Raw genomic sequence first — 6,087 nt, 5'->3', positions numbered from 1 at the left:
CTGACCTTACCACTCATCACTCACCCAGTCCTGACCATGACCAGGACCACTATACAGATCCTCCCACCTATCCTTCCACCTCTGCTCATACCTATACTGAGCCTTCCACCTCCACTGCCCCACCTTCTCAGCAGCAGCCTCTGGAGGTTCGGATATCTTCTAAGCAGCTTCGAGAGTTGCGGCAGGAGATAGTGAGGGATCTGAGAGATAACTTGCTGAGGGAGCTCCGAGGTCCTTCGAGTGCTCCCTCCACCGAGATTGTTCCCACCCTGGCAGCAGTAGCCGAGATGACTGCGCACTTGAGGGAGGAGATATCAAATGTGCACAGCCTGGTCCAAGCTCAATACTGGAACATGAGTGACGTCAAGGATGACACGAAGAAGATGCGAGACAGCATCAGACATGAGCTAGGGAGCCAGAGCCAGGGTGCCGAGAGACTAGCCCAGGCACTGCTCTCCAGGTTGGACACCCTTCAGGCGAGCGTGACCGAGCTTACCATGACACAGTCTAGGGCCACCTCGGAGATCATCAAGCAACTAGGGAACGTTTCAGAAGGAATAAGCTTAGTCTTGCAAGTGACTAGGCTTAGAGGAGATGCTTCATCCTCCACTGCAAAAAAACCCTAGTGTAGCTTAGTTATCAATCTCTTGATAAATTTGTTTTCTATACTTGTATTTTTTTTACAATTGTACTCAATTCAGCATCAATACAATGAGTAGACGTTTTTTTTTACAAACGGTGCAATTCTTTTCTATGTTCTGCACTCCTTTTTGCTATGATGACAAAAAGGGGGAGAAAATATATTAAATTGAAATGTAAAGAAAATCACTAAAAAGAAAATTCTTAAAGCAAAACTTAATTTGTTCTAAGTAGATTCGATACCTCGAGGCTCATTATCTCTCTGATTGGGGCTCCTAAAGGAGTAATCTCCAGAATCTATTCAAGGGATATTCGGAGATTAGTTGAATCATACTCAAGAACAAATTGTCAGATTTTCCCTCTAAAACAAAAAGTTAAGCTCAAAAGCTTCAAGACATTAAAAGAAAATTCAGAGAATCTAAACAAAATTGATTGCATATGTTGAGGGGGAGAATCTAAAATTTTAAGAAAGCAAATTCATTAAACATATATAAGCCAAACAATTGATTGCATAACATAAAGGCTTACATAATTCCAAATGAAAGGGGGAGCTTTAACTTCAGGATTTACTATTTCACACCTTTCAATTTTGGATAAATTAAATGACTAGACACTTGAATTCATTTCAAAACTTTATTATAAATCTCCTTTTTGGTTGAGCAATTCACTTTACAAATACTCAATGTTTTGTCATCATCAAAAAGGGGGAGATTGTGGAGTGATTGATTATAATCCTATTTGATTTTGATGAGCTCAAACATTTGAGTATATCTTATGTTATACTAATGAATTCAATCAGTGTTTCAGCCAAATATTTGTGAATTTATGTTTAATTGTCTCTAGCCTTGGTTCAATACATTTTGGCTAAGTATGGAACTCAGTTTGAACCAAAGTCTGGAACGCGAGTCGACTCCGGAAGATTTCGAGTCAACTCCAAGTGTTTCAGACGTTCTGGCACAGACTCGAGTCGACTCCGGCACATTACGAGTCGACTCCTACTGAGAACAGACAGCAGGATAGAAAGATGAATCTCAGACCCTGTCACCGAGTCGACTCCTGAAGAATTCGAGTCGACTCCGATGCTTGCCGAGTCGACTCCAGCAAAGTGCGAGTCGACTCCACGGAGTAACAGACAAAAAGACAGAGAAGTTGTTTTGGACTCTGAGAGTCGAGTCGACTCCAGAAGAACTCGAGTCGACTCCGACGGTTGGTGAGTCGACTCCTAAGGAAGCAAGAGTCGACTCTCAGAGGAATGCTAGACTAAAAGTCAGAGAGCCAACTTCGGTGTCTGAGAGCCGAGTCGACTCCGGCAAAGTCCGAGTCGACTCCGAGGCAGTTCAACTCCAAAGATAGAAGACCAGTTTTTCGATGTCTGAGAGCCGAGTCGACTCCAAGAGAATCCGAGTCGACTCGAGGAAGTAAAACCGAAAGAAAGATTTTTGGAATTCTGAAGAACGAGTCGTCTCCAGAAGGGAGAGTCATCTCCGGACATTGTCGAGTCGACTCCAGATTTAGCCGAGTCGACTCCAGAACGGGATGGCACTTTATTTCAAATTTTGAACAGTGGGCGAGTCGTCTCCAGTAAAGCATGAGTCGACTCCAGCAACAGCCGAGTCGACTCCAGATCGAGCGAATCGACTCTGATCCCAACGGACACTTTGTCAGGAGTTGCAGATTTTGCAGAACGGCTCTAAAAGTGTGTCTAACGGATAGTTTTCGCTGGGGATTGCTTAAATAGCCAGAGTGAACAGTAATAGAGCAAGATAGAGAGACTCCATTCAAAGCAAAAGGGATTTCCACCTATCAAAGCCTCTCAAGAGTTAATACAAGAGAAAGAAGAAAGAAGTGCATTGAAGTTTATTCTCCAAACGTCTTCCTCGCATTCAAGGCTCTCCTCTAACATCAGATCATCAGTGCATTCAAAGAGGAGACTCAGAGTTCGAGAAGCTCCTTCTTCCTCTTTCTAAATCTGTTTGAGGGCTTCTAACTCTACATTATTTATATTGTTCACATTTGCTTGTTAAGAAGCTTTTCCTGTACTCTTTACAAACTGTCTTCTTGTTAGTTAATTCAATCAGGGGATTGAATCAAGATTGTAGAGGTTTGTTGGTGAGCCGATGTTAAAACCAACGGTGTAAGGGTTCGATTGTGATCCCGGAAAAACAATCGGATGGTTCTAGTCGGTGAGCCTGTGAAAACCGACCGAGTTTATTGTGATCTCGTAAAACAATAAGTTGGGTTGTGAGCTTGTAAAACAACCGGCTGTAATCCGAGGGATTATAGTGAACTCCCAAGTGAAGCTTGGGGAGTGGACGTTGGAGCAAGGGTTAGCTCCGAACCACTATAAAATCTCTTGTGTTTGTGATTGTTTAATTGTCTCTCCCATTCCCCTCATCTACTGCATATAGTAAACTAATTAATCCACTTGCAATAAAGTTTAATTAGTTACTCATTAAGTTTCTAATTTGCAATTATTATTTAAAACCCAATTCACCCCCCCTCTTGGGTTGTCTTTTTGGGCAACAGAGGAGATTCAGCGGATAAGCAAGATCCCTTATGCTTCGGCTATAGGGAGCCTCATGTATACCATGCAATGTACGTGACTTGATATAGTACATGCTGTGAGTGTCACGAGCATATATCAGTCAAATCCAGGCAAGAAGCGCATGATAGCTGTGAAGAACAGTCTTGAGTACTTAAGAAGAACTAAGGACATGTTCTTGGTCTTTGGGAGAAGATAAGAGTTGAAGATAGAAGGATGCACACATATTGATGATAGAAAGTCTACATTAGAATACGTGCAACGGTGGTTCAGTAAATTGGAAGAGTTCCAAACAACCGATCATTGTAGATTCTACCTTAGAAGCTGAATGTCAAACCATCTCTAAGGGTGCAGTGGAAACTTTTTAGTTTAAGAAGTTCATTGCAGAGTTAGGTGTAATATCATCAGATGCCATAACACTCTACTGCAATAACAAAGGCACCATAGCACTAGCTAAGGAGCCAAAGGTCTCACCAGAAACCGAAGCACATAGAGCGGCGGTTTAACCTAATAAGTGACTACCTCGAAAAGAAATAAGTAGAGGATTAAAGACTAGACTCCACAGAAAATATGGTGGACCCATTCACTAAGCAGATAAGTCAGCAGAAAACTGAAATGCATCTTGAGAAGATGGGGCTTAGATTTATGGCTGATTGGCTTTAGTGCAAGTGGGAGATTGTTAGAAGTATGCCCTAGAAGCCAATTTGGCTGACGCATTATTTTATTCTGGAACATAAATTTATACTTGACCTAATTAAGTTGGGCATTCTTTTCATTCATGTTCTTATGTGTCCATGAATCGTCCAAGGAATTAATAAGATTATGACGCATATTCTCAAGAGTTGAGAATTTGAGGCATGTGTCATTGGTGATTAATTCCTGAATTGCTCCTGATCGATGGATCATCACGAGGACGGTGATTGATCCGATCAGTGCACACATCACTTTCCTTACGGATGGACGAGACTCGAGTCCACAGTGTAGGGACACTGAAGTGATAGTGCAGGTGCTTGTTAGAGAATAAGGGTACTGAGCGTGACCAAGATAAGAAGTCACTTGGATGTCTATCCACTCGTCAGTGACTTGCTTGATGTTGCGCTAGTGTGACTGGCCCTTTGACCTGCGATGCTTCGGCTACTCACAGTGAGGTTATTGTAGTTTGACTGCGCACATACATGGTCTTTAGCCATATGGGTCCATGCAGTGTAGATTGGCTGCAGTAGGTTCACTGTAGGAGTAGGGTATGCACCTATAAGGAATCTATCGACCTTGATAGATAAGGAGAGATCCTATATGATTTATAAGACTGAGTTCGTAAGACCTCGGCCGGGGCAGATTGTATAGTGGAGAAAGAGTTTTCCACTCTCAAGCTTAAGTCGAATAAATCTTGACATATGACGGATGATGGGGTTTGACGAGTTGTCCATGACCTCCGTCCTGTAGGAATCCACGATAGTAGGACTGTATCATACGATAACTGCACCTAAAGGTTCATCATTCCATTCTGCTGGATAGCCACTACATGCTGCTAGGTGTCACTAGTGGATGGTGAGACTCACACGGATTATCTCAATGATCGATAAACCCTAATGAGTAGAGTTGGAATCGTTCTGACCCATTGAAAGGAGTTTTCAATGATATTGTGATAGAGATCACAATATATCTCCCTACCAGTCAAAATAGAACCTATGGGGTCACACACACTAGAAGTATTGACCGATCCGATGGTTGAAAAGTGATTATGAATCACGAGTAATCAATTCGATTGATAATAAATTGAAGAAGGAACAATAGGAATTAATTAATTGGACTTAAACACGAAACCTACTTGGAGTAGGATTTCTGGAGTCCTAACTGGATTAGGACTGGAAGTCCTACTTGGAGTAGGACTGGAATTCCTACTTGTAGTAGGATTCCTACAATCCTAATTAGATTAGGATTTTGAATTCAATTTGGATTCCTATTTAGAATAGGATTCTTAGAAGTCCTAATTGGATTAGGACTTCGGATTCAAATTAGAGTCCTAATTGGATTAGGACTAAAATTGAATAAATCCTAATTGGATTAGAATTTCTTAAGTCCTAATTAATTATTAATCTAATGAATTAATAAGACTCCTAATTGGATTAGGATTGAAGAGTTCAATTGAGTCAAAATTGATTTAAGTTCTAATTGGATTAGGACTTACCTAGATTAGACCCAAAATTGGTTTACCCTTAGACTAAACCTAATTAGATTAGGGCTTAGCCACATTAGGGCATCCCAATCCTTCTTAAAGGAGGATTAGGGCTAACCAAGAGGGAGGGGCACAGGGCTTAGCCACATTAGGGCATCCCAATCCTCCTTAGAGGAGGATTAGGGCTAACCAAGAGGGAGGGGCGCCAGCCCCTCCCCTTTTTCCTCCTTGGTGCGGCAAAGAAAAGAGGGGCCGGCGCCCCTCTTGGAAATAAGTCAAGGGCTCCTAACTTGTAGGAGCCCTTCATGCCTTTAAAAGGAGAAGTGGGCGGCACCCTAGGGCATTCAATTGAAGCCCTCTCCCTCTCCAATTCGTGGCCACCCTTTCTCCCCTTGGTTTTCAGCCGCAAGCAAGGTGAGAAGAAAAGAAAGCTTGGCGGCCATCTTCTTCCCTCCTCCTTGGTTCCAACGCAGGGAAAAGGAAGTAGGCTGCAGGGGCTTTGATTCTTCTTCAAACTTCATCCTTCTTCTTCCTCCTCCCAAGCACAATCAAGGGTTGATTCAAAGGGAGGACATCAGCCATTAAAAAAAGTCTCTGTAAGGGAGCTAGCACCCCGGGAAGACAAGAAAGCTTTGATCGGATCTCTACTTCGTGTGGATACCCGTAGAGGCCGGACGCGTGAACGGCTTCAAGCGAACCTTCATCCTAAACCACGAACTTCAGTTTGCGG

Source organism: Phoenix dactylifera, unplaced genomic scaffold (assembly GCF_009389715.1).
Source record: "Phoenix dactylifera cultivar Barhee BC4 unplaced genomic scaffold, palm_55x_up_171113_PBpolish2nd_filt_p 001641F, whole genome shotgun sequence".
NCBI classification, from domain to species: Eukaryota; Viridiplantae; Streptophyta; class Magnoliopsida; order Arecales; family Arecaceae; genus Phoenix; species Phoenix dactylifera.
Note: the sequence above shows the minus strand (reverse complement) of the source record.